Source organism: Ambystoma mexicanum, chromosome 3q, assembly GCF_040938575.1.
Source record: "Ambystoma mexicanum isolate Mex_15411 chromosome 3q, UKY_AmexF1_1, whole genome shotgun sequence".
NCBI lineage: Eukaryota > Metazoa > Chordata > Amphibia > Caudata > Ambystomatidae > Ambystoma > Ambystoma mexicanum.
In genome coordinates, this window is record NC_090926.1 from 379,193,102 (window position 1) to 379,214,824 (window position 21,723).

Genomic DNA, 21,723 nt, shown 5'->3' on the forward strand with positions numbered 1-21,723 from the left:
TTGCCTTCTTGCATGCTGCTGGTATCATTCAGCTCATTAATTGATCTTTCTTCTTATAGAGGGCATTTGGGTGGAAGGGCTGGTAGACAGAAGAGAGCGGACCAGATGTTGCAGGCCTCAGGCAAGTACATTGTAAGGTCTGCTTGTTTGACACAAGAAACGGTTTGCTTTTTGGTAAAAGTCAAAGGTTTGTATGCACTTTTATAAAGGACAATGTCACAAGCCATTGTTTTGGAAGTATTTAAAGCTTTAAAATACAATGTGTTAAATTACATCGATTGATATACTGATACTTATATACTTGCCTTGATGATGGAGATAATGAAGCTAGAATCATTCCCATTTTGCAGAACACCATTCTATAATATTTTGTTTAAAAATGGTCCTGTTTGCTAATTTGTTGGTCTTCAAATGCTACTTGTTTATCATTCTGATTGGACCAAGAATGAAGAGGGTAAGGAGACTTAAAGGGAGTAAACATGATTATGCTGCGAGACCGCATATCAACCTATAAATTGTGAGCGCGATGGCTGGGCGGCGCGACCACTATTCTTGATCCCTTAATTCCTTTGGTTTGCTGGAGGGGGGCCCCAAAGATGTCCGTGCCAGGGCCCCAAAAGTGCTTAAAATGGCCCTGATTCCAAGGCTTTTTATTTCTGCCCCGCCCGTGTTCCCTGTTGACACCTCTGCCAATGCACCTCATTTTGACCTGCACCACATTCTGTCTCTATTCTGGTTACTATTACCCGGCTCCAGACTGTTCAGCCATCCTGTCCCATCATTCCTTGCAGCACCACCCCTATGCGAGAACGGTTCTGCGAAAGCACCTCCACGTGCGCATGGGTTCACCACTTCTGCAACGTCCACCTCCGCCCCCCAAACTCCGTGCTTTTACAATATCATTACACTTCTTCCCCATAACATACTGTAGCGCCTGGCTCCAGTGCAAAGAAAACCGGGGGCGGTCAGTGACCGCTCCCTCATTTTTAGAAGTCGTCCAGTCTGAACATTGTCCCACTTAAGTGTGTCCAGTCCGGGTGCCCCGTGCCACCCGGACTGGACACACCTAAATGACCAACTTGACTTGAGTAGTGTGCTCTATACAAACAAGCGAGGAGGCTGGAGAGCGGGCTGCTGTACAGAGAAAGTGTCGTCGTGTTTTTTTATCTTATGCAAACCTGGTCGGGAGGCCGCTTTCCCTTGCTTGCCTACGAAGCTGCAGGTGTGTCTGTGCCTGGGCGCGGCCGAGTTACAGCCGAGTATCGCGGTGCACGCAGCCTCGCCCTGGTACTGGTGCCACCTCGATCCCAGAAGAGTGTTCACCCCGCACGGGCTCAGGGGACGTTCCCTCGCCTCGTGCTGTGTCGACGCCCGGGTAGTACTGCTTCTGCAAGACGAAGCCCACCGCAGCGAGGTATGGGGAGAAGAGCGGCAACGACTCTGGCTGCGTAGGGAGCTGCCACGACTTCCAACAGCAGGTGAGCTAACTGCAGGCTCTGCCGTTCCACTTACCACTATGCAGACATTCCACTGGAGAGTTGGTCGTCTAGTCGTGTTTTCACTGTGCACTCTGGGACTTGTAGTCCGAGATGTTCCATTCTACATCCAGGACTACAAGTCCCAGAATGCAAAGAAACACAGGAGTGGGCGAGCCTCTTCTGAATACAATGGTGCATGCTGCCACGCATGCACTTACGTATTTGAAGTGTTTTTAGTGCCATTCAGTAGTGCTACTTGTGGTGTCGTCTGCATGTCTCAGTTGCTATGTTTAATAGCAAGCACTAGTCCCTACTGTCCTCTTCTGTGCGTCTGTTGTCCAGTTCACACATAGATGTGGAACATATTTGGGTGCATCGCTCACGTGTTAAGCACTCATCTCTCGCATGGGGTGTACGCCCTTCAAGTTCGACTCCCACCGCAACGCTGACTCGCCTTCCTTCCTAGGTGGGTCCATTCCCTGCCATACACATCTGGTAATAATGATACCTACGATTAAAGTGCTTAGAAGCGGCTGGAGTCCATCATGAAGTAAGAACACAAATGATTATTCTTCAAAGCCCATATGCCAACTGGAAACCACTACACAGACAGTATTCAACCCGCGCCCTGCTGATAATACTTGCGCCCTTGGCACCAGTAAGCGGGCAGTGCTCCAAGAACACAAACATTATGCTAAAATGATGTCACATTACTATTTGCTTTCTTATATACTGCAGTCAGGGCTCCAGATAAGATTTCGAGGTGTGAGTATTTTGCAAAGGCTGCATTCCGCTGCGGTGACCTTTTGGGAGCGGCCCTCTCCTGGCCCTGGGGTTCCTTTTGGTAAAGCTTCAATGTTACAAGCAGTTTCCTCTTCCCTTAGCGCCTGAAAGCAGACAGTTCAGCACTTCGGGACTGCTGTGAGAATGAGCTGTCTCCTGCTCGGTCCTCCTACTCTTCCAATCACTCCCCTGGGTGATATGGCATGATATGGCATTTGAGCGAGAAGGAGGGGTCATTCGGGCGCAAGCGGAGTGATGGCGCCATTCCCGGGCGCCGCCGCCCTGAGGGTCTCAGGCGGGGTAGAGAGGGAGCGAGTGGTATTCTGCCCACCGCTGTGGCAACGGCCGAGACCGCTGGGGCAGGAAACCGCTGCTGACTATTCTGCCCGCCCACCTTCTAGACTGGTGGCGGAGAGGGTGATTGGCTGTCAGGGGCAGCGGCCGGGCGAAGTGTTGAGGCACATTGCATTGAATGGAGGTATGGGCTCCACATCTGGGGTCATTGCAAGGGGGATTTCATGCTTGGTCATGTTACGGTGCAAGGTCCCGAGCAGAACTGCGAGGTGTCATGCCAGGTGCTCATTGAGCGGTCCTCACCCGTAAGTGCAAAGGGGGAACAGGACTGGGGGGTCTGGTCAGTGTACTGGGTTCACCTAATCCCCTCAGGTCCGTTTCTAGGATGTGGGGGGTGATGGACACAGCCACTCCCCCCAGGCTCAAGTATGGAACTAATAACGTTAACCAGTTCGCTATGATGTCCTGCATGTTCTGCTTCTAGGCGCATTTGGTGATGTAATAAATGCGGGCAAAGGCGTTCCAAGGAATATCTGTGCCCGCTTTCACTCATCGGCCCTGCCGCTGCGTCGCCCACATCCCATCAGCATTTCAATTGCCCTAAATGTATGCATAGCATTGCAGTTGCTAACAATGAAATGCTTTATAATTATTAGAATTGTTTTTTTTTACAGTGCGCTTAATTCCGAAGAGGTTTCTAAGTGCGAACTCGGGATTCAACCCGGCGTTCTTTTTCCAAGACGAGCGCTTTGCCACTGAGCTATACTGGCTGTGTCGCTACATTAGTAATTATCGGGCTTCGCGGTTAACCATGGAGTCTGAAGCGCCTGCTATGGCCCTGGAGGGGAGCCAGTTAGAGGCATTGTAACCTAAAAGGTCAGGCCTGATTCGGCCAATGGTGGTTGCACTACTGGTAGGAACATTAGAGCACCCCCCCAAGGCCCCGCAATGCTGGTACCATAGACACGGACATATCCAAGGAGCTCTGTGGGTGGAAGCAGGGGGGCAGGATCCTATGTGTCATATGTGTCCATACATTGCCATGTACATTCATCCTTGTTAATCTGAGCTGTTAGGTGGCGCTAACATGGATGAGAGAACAGTTAGGAAGAAATGGCATATGAGGAGGGACACAAAGCTTGTTGGTGTTGTTTGGTTATTTGCCCACCCATTGACTGCCCATGGCCACATGGCTATGCTAATCCCTGCGGCAATTCTCACTCAGTTCCTGCTCCTCCCCGCACAAGACACATCCACCTGGAATCTCTTTGAGCTAGCCTAAACAGGCCTTATCACCAAACTGCAATGGAAGTGCCTGTCAGTGTTTTTTCAAAGCAGTCTTCTGAGAGTAATACTTAATTGGAATTGTAAAGCGTTACCAGTGTAATAAAAAGTACTTCAATGCCTGCCCCCAGACACTCAATTTGTAAGCACTGTGGGTGTCCTTCACAGACGTTTTGTCAAAAACATCCATAGAAAAAGTGAACCGTTTTGACTTGTAAATATTAGGCATTTGCCAGGCACTGCTATTAGATGCCCACGTACCACCATTGTGCACCTGTAACCATTCATGGCCAGTTAATGCCATTACAGCAGTGCCTGACAGGTGCTTTTCCCATGCCTACACAAAAGTCCAAACTGTTGGCATTGCCCATGCTAGGTTCTTTTGTTAGAAATAGTTGCCTCTTTCAGTGTGTCAAAGTGTCATGCTGTTTATCTGTCAAGCTGACTGCACAGAATGTTTCTTTTAGCGTAACATACCCTCTCTGAAAAAGCATGTCTCACTCGGCACTGCAGAACATTTAGATTTCATCTTGAAGGCAACTCGAGACTCGAGGCCCACCCAGCCTGCTGTGCTACCAACTCCTTTTACAAGGGCCCTTCGTGGTCTCCAGCTTTACCCTTGCTTACTCACAGCGTTAGCACCCCCTGGACTCCAGGGAAGATTCAATGAGTGGTATTAGTCCCACCACTCCTGCGAGAGGTGTCCCTGCCTGAATTCCTATTTTCTAATATTACTCCTGAGCAACACCCCGGGGCACTCCCGCCTTATGTAGATCCTGGAATTCTCTGCCACGACTGAAATGGAATACCTCAGCCATATCCAGTCCTGTCATTGGTCCGGATCTTCCTAGATCCGGGACCCTGCAAAACATCTCTCCGGGATCTGAGATGCCCAATTCTGTGCACTCTATATTTCTTTCAGAGAGCTGCTTTTTGGAACTCTGTGGCCGGGATTTGAACCGTGGTCGCTAGGGTCAGAGTTGAGGCACTTCCCCAGAAGACCACTTGAGGGTCTGAGCGGGAGCCCTGAGTAACCCCTTCACAAAATTGCACTGGGAGGAAGTATTGATATGCATTTTTCTTACGTTTAAAAGGTGTGCACATGTTATGCTTTGCTGACATTTTAAGAAATTAGCCTCTATTCCAGGTGGCCATGATTAATCTTCTGAGGGGCTGTGAGGCAAATGTATAGGGGGGTGGGGTAAAATAATTGCCCTATGCCCCCCCACCCCCCGCCTATTAGGTGGGATTCCCCCAGTAAAAAAACTTCAACATCCATCACTGGTCATGTCCCACTGCCCCTCCCTTCACGTGTGTTCACATGTGCATGAACTGGGCCTCCCTTGCAATTGTACTGGTATGTGTATATCACCCGTTTGCCATCACTAGGGCATTGCAGCACTCTAGGCTTGCCTGGGCATGTGTTTATGCACAGCACTAGGTTTCTCGCTGTATTACTGGCGTGTGTGTGCCACCCTTGTGCCAGCGGTATGTCCTGTAGTGCTGTAGACTTGTCTGGGATTATATGTATGGACAGCACGGGTTCCAGTGCTATTGTATTGGTATGCACACCTCCCACCTGCCTTCGCTACGGTGTTGCAGTGATTGCAGTGCTGTAGGCTTCGCTGGGAGTGGTTATGTGTTTATTCACAGCACTGGGTTAGAGTGCTATACTTTTGCAATGTGTCGACCCCCCACCCCGTCCTAATCTGCCAACGCTATGGCCGGCTGGCACTGTATGCTTGTGAGGAGCTGGGGTTGTGTTTATGCACAGCACTGGGCTTCAGTTCTGTATTCTTGGTATGTGGAAATCGCCCATCTGCCATCGCTATGCCTTGTAGTGCTGTTGACTTGTCTTTGACTGGGAGTGTGTTTCTGCACGGTACTGGGCTCCAGTGCTGTTATTTACATGTGCCTATCACACATCTGCCATCGCTCTGGCCTTGTAGCGCTGTAGGATTAACTGGGAGTGTGTTTATGCCCAGCACTGAATTCTGGTGTACCTTAGACTATGTGAACAATTGAAATGTTAACTATTTCAGAGAACCTATGCTCGGATCGTGCATGATGCGCCAGAAATAGGATTTGTGCCATAAAACATTCGACTCCACGTAGGACCATCCCCAACGTGCGACTAACTCAACTGGACACATTACTCCATCTCTGGCTCCGGAACTGGATGAAATACACACAGGGAAAGATTCTGCTGACCTGTGATCTACACAGCAGTATCACAACACCCCTATCCTTCGGCAACCCAACATTCCCCATGCTCGTCTCCCCACTAAGATTACACCTTCTGTGGAATCCACGCGCACCCCCACGTTGGGCTATTTTGACACTGCTCCTCGGGGTCCAAACGCCTGCTCTTGCACTTTGCTGCCTATACCGGAAGTTTCCACCCCCGAGACCACCACCCTTTTGGTTTTTGAAAATGCGTCTCATTTAGCGCTCTCTCTCGGGGGTGCCAGACAGTGACATAATCCAAGGAGAAAGGACCTTGGCGGTTGCTGGCTTGCCAGGATAGGGAGTGTGTCATCTGGCCAACACGTTACCTAGAGCTGGAAGCACTGCCCTTAAGATCGGCTGCACTAAACCACGGGGGCAAGTCCCAGAAGAAGATCCACACATTGGCTTTACTGGGCAGGGAAACAAAAGTTAAAACAAAGGAAGGATGAGGCGACACTGAAAATAAAATAAAATAAAATACAATGCAGATTCGAGACCACAGCATTGAGATTTGTCAACTCTAATGATAGAGGTTGGCAGTTGGCTAAGCAGGTGGCAGTGTGCAAAAGGGTGGAAGAACACTTGAAACCCACTTGGAAAAATCATGGCCACATTTATTCTCTTCATGTACAAACACAACCCACAAATGTGACCCGTTACAGCACAATCTGGAAAAAACATAACTATATCAACGCTGCATCAATTTGCATCATTTACATTTTATGACATGCGTCCATTCCGCCCCCCGGGTGGTGCATGGTGGTCAGGCACTACAGTGGCCTCCATGTCATGCCCTATTTGGGGGCGGTACTAGGTGGACCCATACCTCGACCGCCTCCTGAACCCGCTCCCGAACCCCCAGTGAGAAGCAGTAAAACCACATCACTGGCCTAATCTGGGCAAATCACTGTCCTCGTGGATCTCCACCAATGCCCTCACCGTCTCCACACCTCTTTACCTATTCATCCAAGGTGGGTGGGATGGAAAAAGGAGTGCTGTGTCGCTCGCTATGTGGGAAGCGGGACCGGTGGTCGGTTCACTGAAAGGAGGAAGCCAATACTCTCCCATTTCTCGGGCCGTCCTTAAATGGTGTTTATCGCTCTGTCGGTTCCCCCTTGCCCAGCAAAAGGCGCAAAATGGCAGGTTCTGGAGCTGCTGGATGAGTCCTCTGAGTCCGACATCTCCCTCTGTTTCCCTGGGAGATGTTTAGGGGAGGGATCTTGCATCCCTCTTGGAAATCCTGACCTTCCTTCTCTTGCGGAAGATGTAAGGCAGACTGTACTGTCAAACTGCAACTCTACCTTAAGGGGGGATGGACCACTCTGGCCCCCCTGCAAGTATATCTCAGGGCGGTTGTGCAATGTGTTACTGCCAAATTGCCATGCTATGGACACACAAACATACCCTAATGCTAAGAAAAGACACAAGATGAAATAACATAAGACACAAAGAAAACACATGAATCAATTCAACAATAAACACACATTTATTCATGCATAACAAGGCATGATATGAACACTACTCACCCTTTCTGCATGGGTTCTAACTATAATGCAATAATGCAAATCTATAATGCCACTACAATGCTAATAACAATGCATGCCTAATAACAACAAATGCGGCCTAGTAATCATTTTTTAAGCGTCAGCATTTCTCTCTCTTCTCACCACACATCACACTCTCTATGTGTGTGCCTATCTCCCCTTCTGCCAGTATGTCAACAACCCATCTCTAGTATGTGCAAATCTCCCATGTCCCAACAAGCCAGTCAATTCAGTTAGGCCTAAGTCTCAATCAGCAATACTCCCCATTTGCAAGGACTGCAGGCAGTCCCCAACGATCTGCATCTATCAGGCTTCTCTCTTTCTTGGCCCCTCAGCAGTATGCATCTGCTGGTGTCATTCCAAAGGCTTCCCAAAAGGCCTCTATGTCACCCAAGCTGGTCTGCCAATCTCCATGCCATGATCTCATCCCAAACTGCATCCGAAACTCTTCTCCAAAAGCTTCTAATCACTCCCAAACTTTCACCCCTGGATATACTATGCAATGACTACATACATCTCTATGGTAACTCATCTCCTCTGCAAGCATTCACTCTAAAACCAAGCGCCTAAAGGTCTGTCAACATAAGTCTTGTACTCTCTAGTTCAGTGTGTTCTTTGTCATCGTGACATTTCAAAGCATATCTGGTACATGTCCTATGGCCTTCTCCTCTGTCTTACTGTGTTACGAAACCATGCTTCCATCCATTGTCAGCTAAAATCCTTCCTTTCTCCACCGGAAATCTCTCTCTCCCTGTACAAAAGCACTCACTCCATTCAAGTGCCTCCCATCTTTCTGTCTGTCTTCTGTCTGTGAACAAGCCTCAAGGATGAATTCTTTCTGCTAGGCCAAAAGCTGCAGCCTTATCTGTTGACATTCTTCGATTCACAGTCCACCATAACAATCCTTCCACGTACAAAGTGGAGCTGCTTCTATGTCGCTCAATGAAATGCCTTCAGAATGCCAGGTACATGCATTAGCGCCTAAAAACATTCACTCAAACCAAAGCGCTACATAATGTGGACTCAATGCATACTAAGTGCACATTCATGCGTGTATCTAATTGCATACATCACAGCATGTCTAAACAAGTATAAGCAAGGCCTCTTCATATGACAGGGCCTCTTTCTCTAGCAAAATGCATACAAATGTGGCAGAATAATATGGATAATGGATAACTAATGTCACTAATAGGAATGAAATGAATTACTAATGAAAACATGAATTACTAATGATAACATAACAGGCAAGAATAATATCTGGTTTTACAGTACCTTCAGCCAGGGTCCAAATGAGTCCGTCTTCTTACTCTTCAAAGTCGTTGGATAATCTGCTAAGTGAGGGTTTCAGCCGTCTTTGAAAGCTAAATGGGCCCCAGTGATTGGTGCAGGATAAGCCTACCTTAATGATCAATTCTGGGTCCCCGCCAACAATCTTCTGTTATGCGTGAAGTCATAATCAGAGTGCTCTGCAACAGGAAAGGTAAGGGGTGACAACATATAGTCCTAAGCCCCACCCATCTTCCTGTCTGTTGTAGATACAAGTGTCTATCTGGTTAACTGAGCCCTCTGTGACTCTTGATCAAAGTGGAGGTCTCCCTTGAAGCTTGTGATGAGCGGAGACTTCCTGTCTCCCTTAAATCACATACTTCTCCCTCTGAAAGGTGTCCACTCTGCAGGGGTTGCCTACGGTAAATAATGGACCCAGACATGCCATTCACTACCTTTCATACAGAGGGGTGGGAACTAGCTTCAAGTTGATACATTGCATATCAAAGAGGTGTTAGTTCTGCTTTCCTCTTGTCCGTCCTGCGACCAAGCCCCTTCAGGCTTGCCTTAATTATTTCTCATTAGTATGGACTGCCACCAGCCAAACTAGACAACAGGGAGGCAGATCCATGGGGCCTTTGATATTTTATTTAGGCTACCCATGACTGGAGAAAGGTCTGCCTTCCCCCTTCTTGAGATGCTTTGATGCACCCGTGGCTGTCACATTCCAGCTGAACATGACAGGGGAGGACGGCGCCTGAGGGCTGTGTCCTCCCGGTGTACACATGACTATGCATTTCATGCGGTGAGCAGGGAAAATGTGTGCAGAATGGCCTCACACATTTTCAGAGGTTGATCTCCCATCATTCATTTGTATTACCATAAAAATCAAAAAAGTCTAGGCGAGTGCACACTCCCTGTGTGGATGGTCGACTTCCTCACACCCACCCCGACCACACCCTCCTAACCCCCTCCCAGCACAGTCCGCTGATTCTTGCCCGGTGCCGCACACCATCACTGTGCACGAGAGAGGAGGGGGGTTCCCGGGGGCAGGGATGGACCGCTGCAGTGAACCACCACTTTCTCCCGCCATTGCTGCCCTCACTCACCACCCACCCTCAATCAGAAAGGTCTTACCTATGATAGTCAATAGTTCATTGCTCACCGCCATGGCACTTGCCCAAGTAATAGTATTTGTCACGTGAGGGGGTCTTGGATGAGCTTCCCAACCCGTTCCCCAACCTCTGACAGTCCTTCACACCAAGATTATCCCCTGTGAGAGTATCACACATACACACACCACACACACACCTCACACATTGCACACAGACATATCTGTACAGTCAGAAAAGAAGCTACACCTTTCCTTGGATTTAAAAAGGGACACAAACTGAAGTATGTTAAAAGAAATCGAGGTAGGAATACCGTGTTAGCCAGCCAAACATTGCGGGTTGTTTTGTTTTTTAAATAAAAGCAAAAAACAGAGGATCTTGCAGCAATTATACCTTTTGTCAGGTTAACTCCATATTTTTGACTGCTGGCTGAGACAGAAATATTTCAACTAAAACAAGAACCTTAGTTTAAAAGAAAGTGTTACATCACTATGGAAAAATGTTGTGTTTTCCTCTGTCGGCATGGGGTGATTCCCTCAGGAGATACCTTGGGTGAGCGCCAGGGCATCCCTTTCATTCCCAGTCATATGAGTCACAATACATTCCCCCACCTACTACGGGTGTTGGCCAACCTGAGCAGCCCATCTGTCATCAGTAATTTCGGCTTGGGGGTTCCGGCCCTGTCCATCTAGTCTTGGGAGCCACACATACAGCTACTTGATAACCAGCAGGGTGGACTGGCCTATAGGTAACTCTGGAGATTTCCCAGTAGGCCTCTGCACCCGGGGCCTCTTTTGTGTGATAACCTATTTTACTTTCACATTTTCTCATAGAAAAGGGTTGGGCTTGCTGAAAATGGGTAATACGGGGCCACTATGAACTTATGTCCAGGGCCCCCTTTGTTTCCCAGTCCAACCAGAGAAGTTGGTTTCACCAAGTGCCACAAATAGTGCTGCCCTTATGTGCTTTTCCATTGTTTGCTCTCAATAAAACAAGTAGCAATGGAAGTCTATGATGTGAGGGAGGTCGGTGGGTTTGTTTGCACAGCCCACTCTAGCCTCACACCTTTTTCTGAAAGAGGCCAGGCAGCGCATGGCACTCATACACCAGGTAGTGTCTCGATGCATCATGCACTCTCAGAGTAATGTTGTAACGAATCAACTTCCGGAGCATCAGTGGTGCAGGAATGAATATTGGTTTCTAAACCATCAATCAGCCCCACACCTCGAGTACACCAATTTTGGTAACGTGGACAGAGCAGCAGGCTTATCTCTGCAAGGTCGTGGATCGCTGGTTAATTGCAACACAGCGAAAAAATACAATTATTACCCTAATGATAAAAGGGACTGTCCAGTCAAGGTTGTGTAAAAATATCTACACTATTAGTATTACAACAGACAGTTCTAGCACACTACAAACTACAACCCACCCTGTAAAGGAACACAGAGGACAGACAGTTTCACGAAGGAAAGGGATGCACTCTGGATACTGACAGGAGGGTAGTCGGTAAAGTACTCACTCTTAACTGTTCAAGCTTATTTGGTTTCATCACCAAGAGAGCAAGGGGTCGTAAATGTCACTAGGGGCCTTCGGAGAAGGACCAGGGGGACAGATCCCCAATGTACCTGATGCTTGAGATGATATTGATGCTCGACACCATCAAGTCGGTTCCAGGACGCTTTGCAGCTCCTGCGACAGAGTTCGAGATGGAAGACAGCTACAGGTATCAGGCGGCAGGAAGTTCGGCAAGCGAGGCTGGACGGATGGCTGTAGGCTGGCCTACACAGTGGCTTGTGGTCAAGAATCCTTGTCTCTGTGCTGGTTGGTGGATCTGGAATGCTGGTCGAGGCGTCTCGGACGGCTTTAGTGATTGCAGCGGGACAACAGTCAGTGGTGCAGCCAGTCACGGTTTGAGGGCTCGACTGCCTCGAAAATGTCCTTAAAAGATGGATGCTGGTTGATACTTGTCATGGCACTCCTCCTAGCTTCTTCGCAGGGCTCGTGTCATCCTTTAATGTGGACGGCCCTAAGCTGAGGAGAGTGTTTGCAGGCAGCAACCTTGTCCTTTGTTCAGAGACTTTCTGGCACTTCCCACCTAGGAAGCTTGCTGGCAGCACTGAGCAGGGCACGCTGTGTGCTTGCTGGGTACCGATTCATGAGATACTGGACGGGTCCTCTGAGGGTTTATTAGATGTGCAGCATGTTGCTTAGAGTAGAAATTGTTGTTAGATGTAAGAATTATGAGAAATAATTCCAAAAAAGCTAAAGGATTAGGTAGGGCTTTCACGACCAAGGCAATCCTCACATGGAATAAACTCCCCCCGGGGCTGAGATTGGAAGCTAATCATCTAATCTTCAGAAAGCAACTCAAGACATTTCTCTTTAAATAAAATTCCTATTCCCGCCAGCCAGTTAGCTCATTTATGTTCCAATGTCTGCTACATGTGATTTTGACTGTCCCGTCTTTATACTCCAGTCTGTCTCTTTGTGAAGCGCTCTGATGCCTGCGGGCTGCAGCGCTATATAAACATATAAATAAATAAATAAAATAAAAATAAATGTCATTGTTATTATTGCATTTTGTTATACATGCGGTCAAATCGTTTTTTTGCCAAATAAGTACCATCTGTGTAGTGCACCTTGGATGCCGTGCACCCCTGTGCGACCCCATGACCTGGGACCTACACATCTGGAGTTGACCTTGGGGGCGGGACTCGGGAGGAAGGGTGACAGTGCAGAGTAATTCCCTGATGACCAAGACGTGCTGAGAGCAGAGTACCCAGTTCTCCTATTCTTCATGCTGCTGAGGGTGGGGCGGGGGGTGCACCAAAAGTAGGGTCTTCGAGGTGGGAAATGTTATGTCTGCTGGAGCCAAGGGCTGAACGAGGGCAGGGGGGCTGAAATACTCTGAGCACCAAAGTGAAGGCCAAGGAACCACCAGAGGTTCGAGCGAGAGAGTGAGAAGCACTTGATTTGTCTTTTGATAAGTCTCCCTTCCACCCCCAGCACCCCAGTGTTCTCTGAATAACTTAATGGTGGTTTATGGGGCCCTATGTATTAATTTTTTAGGCCTATCTGTAAGTCTTCCTTGAGGAACTGAGGATGATTGCAATGCTGCCTTTCAACAGGAGACAGTGGCGCCAAAGCCCGGTGTGAGATGTCAAGGTGGATGGGCTCGAGAGCCTCGGATACCAAGACCCACATCCCACGGGGTACTCTGCTGGTGCCAAAGCCTGGTGTGAGATGTTATGTTTATGTCATGTTAGAAGCACTTGTAATGCGTACGGTTGCCCGAAGGCATCATGGCGCAAGGAAACACAAAGTATCAAGGCCACCAGAAGGTTTTAAAAGAGCAGGGTTTTAAGTAGCTTATGAAAGCTCTGATGGTTCTCAGCCCGTCTGAGGGGAGTAGGCAGGCCATTCCAAAGTTTAGCCACCGGGACGGAGCAAGTACGCCCCCCAATTCTCTGACAACGAAACCCAGGAATGGCCACGAGGAGAGCATCACCTGATCGAAGAGAGAACCCTGGCACATATGGTTTGCATATATCCTGCAGATAATCAGCCCCTTGGTGATAATATGCTTTGTGCACCATGCACAGGGATTTAAACTCAATCCTTTTTTCCACTGGGAGCCAATGGAGGGCACGAAGTACTGGGCTAATGTGAGCCCTATAGGGAGTGGAAGTGGCCACCCTGGCAGCCAGGTTCTGAAGACATTGCAGCCGCAGGATCATGCCCAAGGGTTGGGCCAGGAACAGGGCGTTGCAGTAGTTGATGTGACTAATGACCATTGCAGCAACAACCTGGGGGTGAATATTGATGGGAAGATAGGGAAGTAACCCACTGAGTACCCACAGAAGGTAGTGTCCCGACGTACACACTGCGTTCATCTGAGTCGTCATTGATAGTGATGAAGTGAGGTGGACTGTCAAGTTATAGACCACTGTGACAGGAGTAATAAGACCCCAAAGTCAGAGGGCCAGAAATATGAAGACCAAAGATAAGGATCAGGAAGAGAACCCACCACCAGGATCTCAGTCTTGTCCCCATTTATTTTGAGCCAGTTTCTGCCCGTCCTGCCCCTCATGTCCAACGGGCACTCACACAGACAGGAAGACATCCCAGCCTGGTCAAGATCTAAATGGACCAGGATCTGGGTGTCATCAGTGTAGGAGTAGCACCAGAAGACTTGGGAGCGGATGAGGCAAATAAACGGCTGAATATAGATGTTAAAAATCATTGGGGACAAGGCAGAGCCCTGGGGGAACCACAAGAAAGTGAACAGAGGACAGAAAAGGTGGAAGAGAAAGTGCTTGGCCCCTATCGGATAAAAAAGATGAAAACCAAGCTAGGACGGGGCCAGAGAGGCCTGCCGAGGCCATGTGGGACACAAGGATGGAGTGGTCGGCAGTGTCAAAGGATGCTGATAGATCTAATAATATTAGTGCTCCCACTCCACCTTGGTCAACCAGTATGGTGAGATCATCAAGCACAAAAACCAGGACACTCTGTACCCCGAACAGGGCAGAAGCCCGACTGAAAGGGATAAAGAAAAGATGACCCTAGGAAAGAAGAAAGCTAAGGTGTAACCAAGGATTCTAGCAATTTCATTAGATAAGAGATGGGCCAGTAGTTAGCTAAAATTGAAGCGTCCAATGATGGTTTCTTAAGAAGCAGAATAACAACCACTTGCTTGAGGTTGGTAGGGATGACGCCCAATTGGAGAGAGAAATTAACTGCTGCCTTAACCAGAGAAGAGATCATGGGCAGGATTTATTTTAGGACTTTTAGTGGCACAGAGTCTGATGGGACTGCTAACCTCAGTGAGGTTGCTTCCCTAGACAACTCTTCTGCAGGGAAGTGGGACCAGAGAGGGTGGTCAGAAGCGGGCAAACTGGACGCCATGATGCCTGGCCCACTCGTGGCACCTAAGGCAATAGCATTGCAGATATCTGCAATCTTAGTAGCAAAAAAGTTGCTCAACGAGTTACACAACTGTTGGCTAGGGGTCACCGTTGGTGATAAGCAGGTAGATGTTGAAAATGACTTAACTACTGAAAATAAGTCTTTCAGATTGGCAAAGTGCCGACTCCACTTTGGAGGTAAAAAATGTTAATTTGGCAGCCCGGATGAGAAGATGATACTTTCTGGTGAGTTGGCAGTAGGCCAGTTTATCCTGAGAATTACAGGCCGAGTGCCATTTAGGTTCCGCTTGCCTTAATTTCAAGCCGGCGGCTCTAAGTTCTTCTGAGAACCATGGGGCATAGTTGTTTTTCTGAGACAGGTAGATTTCAGGGGCGCCACCAAATCGGCGGCTTCATGCATGACCTTTGATCGAAAGAAAAGGTCCAGTTGTGTGGTGTTCTGGCAATCTCTATTAATAAAGGCTGCCATAAGAGAAAGATTTGCGGCGCGCCAGTTGCGCTTCATAACAGTGGTTGGTGCCGCAATAGCAGCCCTATGTGGGGTGTGGACCCCAAAAGGTATCATATAATGGTCTGACCATAGAACTTGTATTGCTGGACCCAGAGAAATGGTGGATTCTGTAGAGAAGATAAGATCGAGAATGCCACCCAAATTATGGGTGGCTTTGAGTACTCCTTGTTGAAAGCCAAAGTCCGTCATGGAATCGAAGAACTGAGCCAAAGTAGGGACAAGAGGGGCGTTATACCTAAAATGAAAGTCACCCATTATGATTAAGTTAGGAAACCAGATTTGACAGGAAGCAACTAGGTCAGGAAATGGGGTGAGAAAGGCGGAATAGCATCCTGGAGGGCAATAAGCCATCATGAGATGTAGGCAGTATGAACTATCAACCACCCAGCGAACAAGCAAAGCCTCAAGGCCTAAACTATGTGGTAGTGCGACCAGGGTGATAACAAATATAGATTTAAAAATAATAACAACACCCCCACAACCCCAGGAGTGACATGCTAACCGATCAAGATGTATAATGCTATATCCGTCCGGAAGTGCCTCTGGGAAAGTTGGAGCAGAGCTGTCAGTCAGCCAAGTCTCAGTAAGACATAAAATGTCTGGGGAGTTATCTTGGATAAACTCAAATAAAGAAACTGCATGCGCCACTATAGAGTGAGTATTCAGCAGAAAGGCTTTAAAGCGGCATTAGGGTGGGTAACAATAGACCTGAGCAATTTGTCGAACTTTACAGGGAAAGCCGTTTGTAGGAGCAAGACCAACGAGGGTATCCCTAATATAACTCTCCCTGCTGCTATAAGTCCAGTCCTCCTGCCCGTCAGAGGCCCGGCTGGGCACAGCCGGGCTTAACTTAGGCGCAACTTCAGCGTGATGTAGCCTCGCCCGCTGTGCATGACCGCTGCGCCATCGGCACATGTGTTCATTAAATGGACACATAATATTACAGAGGCCAATCCTCTAGTGTATACGGAAGCGAGTGGGAGGAGCTTCCTGCTGGCAATGCGTGTCGGTGTAAGAAAGTAAAAGAGGACTGCTGCCGAATCGAGCCTCGGAGTCCCGGGAAGCCAGGCACCCTCTGAGCCCACTGTATCCACTTGATACAAGAAAATAAAAACAAACAACCAAGTAGCTAACTAAAATAAAATGTAAATAAATCACCAGAATTGGCGTGCTTGCAGGATATGAGGCGCCCCATCACCCGCCAAGGAGGGGAGTAGGACCCCACCCTAAAAGGAAATAAAAATGTGAATAAACGCTACAAACAATTTTCCAACTCATATAAAGCGCACCAGGGGCAAAGCCTTACTGTGTGCATCCACCGCATAGTCAGAGGGCCAAGAGATATAAGCTCAGAAATGGCCAATCCTCTAGCATGTGAGATGTCTCGGTGGATGGGTACCGGAAGCCTTGGATGCCAAGACCCACATCCCACGGGGTACTCTGCCAGCACCAAAGCCCAGTGTGAGATGTCAAGCTTGATAGGCCCCGGAAGGCTCGGATGCTAAGACCCACTGCCCACAGGGTACTCTGCTGGCATCAATGCCTGGTGTGAGATGTCAAGGCGGATGGGCGCCAGAAGCCTCGGATGCCAAGAACAACATACCACAGGGTACTCTGCCGGGACAAAAGCCCAGTGTGAGATGTCAAGGTGGGTGCCAAGACCCACATCCCAAGAGCTACTCTGCTGCAGGATACTCTACTCCCATTCAAGAAACAACCCTTCCACAATTGGGAAAATATTTTGCAGGAAACAAGTTTAAAAAGTACATTTTAGAATGCCATTCCCCCTTTATAATTAACATGTTTTGAAAATATGGCCACGCCTAATCTAACCTATGAACAGTATACCAATAATCCAAAGGGGGGTGTCTCCCAGATCCAAGACTGCAGCAGACAAAGCTTTGTAGAACCGAAATGTGCAGCTGTTAAATTTAAGGATCACTCATAAATCCAGCACTGGGGTCTCCATAAGAAGAATTAATCTGTAGAGGTCATAATTATCCTCTTAAAATATATAAGTCCCTTTTAGAATATATACAGGGTAGTGGCATTTGAATGCACAATTCCCACTTTTAATTCTGGCAGAACCGCTTCTACTTACCTGAAAGCTTCAAAAGGTAGATGTCCACAAAAGCAGCATTATACTGCAGTGCGGTCCCGGGCCATTCCAAATAGTGGGGCTATTAACCCAAAGGTATTTAAATCTTCAATGTTTCACTAGTTTCTGGAGAGGTGGATGCTTATTGGTGGAAGAGATCCCTCCCCCATGTGGATGTGTCTCCTGGAAGCCATGTTGGCTCTTAGTGCCAGCGGAGCCCGCTGTGTCCACTTGTCTGTCCATGCGGTCCCCCACAGCCATTTCCTCCAGAGACTTTAGTTAGCAGTTGGTCAATGTAGGAATATGAATTGGGTATTGGGTATTAAAAACTTACCAACAAACAGATATATCACAATTAAGACAGGCAATCCAGGGATCAAACAATCCATTCCCTTTTCTTACCCCATTGAATGGATTGTTTTATCCCGGGATTGCCTTTCTTAATTGTGATATATCTGTTTGTTAGTACGTTTTTAATCATTGTTAATTTACACCACACTTGTTATGCTGTTCAAAACAACATTTTTTATGTGATAAATAATATTTAATTGTGTGAATATACAAATATTTTTCACTTAAGCTTCGTGGTGGAGAATCTTAAAAGAAAAATCTTTTTTCACCAGCCACCGCAATATGGACAGAGAGGGGGGTCATACTTTTTCTTGTTCTGTTTGATGAGTTGGTCAATGTAGCCAGCAGAGAACCAAAGTTTAGACAGGAATGGAGGGACAATCCTCTGACCAGGAGATTTGTTTTTGCAATTAATCTAGGCAAGGTTCTTTGCCTTCCGCCAGGATCTTGGAGTGGATGGCTGATATTAATGGGGAGACCCTTCTTGTCTGCCTCTTTGAATTGCGGATGGTGGGTTCTGAGATGGATCTTTCAATTTTGCATCTATCAAACCTCCTCTGCTGGGAAGTGCCAGCGGATCTTAGCCAAAGACTTCTTATCCAGGTATTTACCCATCAGCTCTACAATCCAATCTTCCTCAGAGGACGAGTCAGGGGCTGTTGAGGAGGATGAGGATGAAGAGGAAGAATGTGTGATATGTCTGACCGGAGCAGGTGGACAAGAAGGTAAATGGGTTGCAGATTGCTCTGTTGCCATATGTCTCTTAGCAGTTAACTTTCACAGTGATGCCATTCGGCCTCTAGACGGCTCGCTGAGCTGTGTGTGAGGAATGAAACCATCCGCACAGGGAGCGTGCGCTCGCCTGGACTTTTTGATTTTTCATTTATTTAAAGGAATGAATGATGGGAGATCAACCTGCGGAAAATATGTGGGGCCATTCCTGCACATATTTTCCACGCTCACCGCACCGTACTCTGGGAGGACACAGCTACCAGTGCCGCCCTCCCCTGTCATGTGTAGCTGACAACTGACAGTTGTGGGTACATCAAAAGCCTCTGGCCGTGGGAAGCCTAATTAACATTTCAAGGCCCCATGGATTAGCCTCTCCATTGTTACACCTTGCTGGTGGCACCAGATACTGAAGAATGTTAATTAGCAGGCCTCAGGGAAGGCCTGGGTGCAGGAAGTGACAATGGAGACCAGAGACCAACACCTCTTTGTAGTGCAATGTGTCAACCTGGTACTAACACCCCTCATTGGTATGCAAGGGCAGTGAATGTCCTGTCTGGAACCACTCCTTTCAGAGTAGGGAAGTATGTGAATTATAGGAGACGAAAGTCTCCCTGCAACCCCCTACTTCAAAGGAGGCCCATGTTGTGATCAAGCGCCATATAGGGCTCAGTTAATTAGGGAGACAATTTGATGTACAGGAGACAGGAAGATGGGTGCGACTTAGAAGTATATGTTGTCATCCTTCCCCTGTCTGTTGCCAAGAGCTCTGATTCTGTCCTGAAGCATCACTAAAGATTGTTGGTGGGGATCCAGGATTGGGTCATTAAGGTGGGCTTAGCCTGCACTAATCACTGGGGCCCATATAGCTTTAAAAGAGGGCTGAATCCCTCACTGCTCAGATCATCTGAAGACTTTGCAAGAAGTAAGAAGAAGGACTCATTTGGACCCGAGCTGAAGGTACAGTCTACCTCGCATCTTCCGCCAGTGAAGGAAGGCCCGGAGTTTCAAGAGGGAAGCAAGATCCCTCCCCTACACATCTCCCAGGGAGATACTGGACTCAGAGAGCCCGTCCATCAGCTCCAGAACAGGTACCCAGCCAGCACACAGCATGCCCTGCTAGGCTCTGACAGCAAGCTTCCTAGATGGGAAGTGCCGGAGAGTCTCTGGACAAAGGACAAGGCCGTTGCCTGCTAATACCCCCCTGAGCTTTGGGCCGTCTGCCATTGAAAGGGCACAAGCCCTGCGAAGATGCTAAGAGGAGTTCCACACAAGCATCATCCAGCGTCCATGTTTTTAAGGACAATTTGGAGGCAGTCGAGTCCTCAAACCGCATCTGGCTGCACCGATGACTGTTGTCACGCTGCAGTTGCCAGAGCCCTCCGAGACGCCTGGACCAGCATTCCAGATCCACCAACCAGCACAGAGACAACAATTCTTGGCCCTGATCCGCTGCACCGGACAGCCTGCCGATGTCCGTCCAGCCTTGCTTGCCAAACTGCCTGCCGCCTGGTACCCGCAGCTGTCTGCCGCCACTAACTCTCTCTGTCGAGCACCAAGACCCTGTTCAGCACCAAGTACATTAGGGTTCCGCCCCCCTGGTCCTTCTCCAAAGGCCCCTAAAGACAGTTACAACTCTTTGCCCTTTTGCTGCTGGAACAAAATAATCTTGAACTATAAGACTGATTACTTTAACAAATACCCTCCTGTCAGTATCCTGAGTGCATCCCTTTCCTTTGTGAACCTGTCTGTCCTCTGTGTTCCTTTACAGTGTGGGTTGTAATTGCAGTGTGCTAGAACTGTCTAATAAAGTAGATATTTTTATACAGCCTTGACTGGACAGTTCCTTTTATCATTGGGTAATAATTGTATGTTCGCTGTTTTGCAACTAACCAATGATCCACAACCTTGCGGAGATAAGCCTGCTGTTCCGTCCAGGTTACCAAATTTGGACAAGGAGGTCTTATAATTTACTTGTTTTCCAATCTGTTCTGATCCCTTCTGGTACTAGAGGTGTGGGGTTGGTTTAGAAACCGATATTCATCCCAGGACCACTGGTGCCTCGGACGTTGATTCGTCACACTGTGGCACATAGTACCTTCTTGAATAACGGTGCACATTCTGCGCATGTGCGCTCTGGGTTGTCGGGAGAGCCAACCAGGGGAGCATGTGCCACTTTCTTCCCTAACTTAACGACTCATCCTGGCGCTCCTCAGCACAGGCCCTGTTTGCTGCACCAGAAGTATTCCGGGATGAGGTCAGGCAATTATATTCTAGATGGTGGGCTAGTGGAAAACAGAAAAAGATGATTTTATTAAATTAAATAGAATAATGTCAGAGGACGGGTGCCCGGGCAAGTAAACACGTGTGGCTGACATGACACTTGGTGAAGACATTTCTGTTTCTCCAGTAAGGTATTCACTGCTGAAATTAAGCCATTAACTCTCAGCAGACTCCTTATAAATAACACTGGTAGACCAACGTTTGAGGGTGCTGCTTGATAGAGCTAGCCCAAAGAGATCCATGGAGGCCCCGCCTAACAATCAAAACTAAAAACATGCATTTATTTCCATGCCTCCTTTTAACACACTCACTCCAACACCCCTATGTTCGCCAGAGCAATAACCAATCAGCTAAAATTCATTCTGAACCCATTTCTTAACAGAAGCCGCGCCCCCCTTGGAGGGCCCTGCCCGTCATCCTATCACTGCAAGTGCACATTGCGGACGGGAAACAAGCAGACATTCCATTCGCAGGGGGCGCAGCTCACACGATAGACACCATAACGTAGCACTTAACACCGAAGTCACTGGTTCATAATCTCTGCGACATTGCACCACTTTTATCAGCTGCTTTTGTTGCTGCCGGGGAAGCAGGAGATATGTGCCGACGATTGCTAGCGGGTTCCATGGCAACCAGAGCTCTTCAGACTGGGTGCATGAGAAGAAAATGACAGGGGTTGAGGAGGGCAGACGGGCGGGGGCGGGTGGCCAGGATACCGGGTCCTGTGCATTCCTGGTAATTTTCCTCTCTTTGGTGGCCTCACTATCGCCATATGTATCTCTGCAGGTCCTGGATGGTGCCCCACCACCTGCCTGGTAAAGATCAGTGGAGAC

General features: G+C 48.2%; 1 protein-coding gene across 1 annotated transcript in view; it reads left to right on the forward strand.

Annotated features, from left to right (window-relative positions):
• The first annotated feature begins 1,247 nt into the window (after positions 1-1,247).
• The window catches only part of LOC138582604 (protein NDNF-like), an 80,824-nt gene continuing 60,348 nt past the window's right edge, over positions 1,248-21,723 (forward strand). Inside the window, exon 1 of the mRNA XM_069654028.1 lies at positions 1,248-1,478. The gene's annotated coding sequence lies outside the window, so the exon portion shown is untranslated. The remainder of the gene's footprint in view (positions 1,479-21,723) is intronic.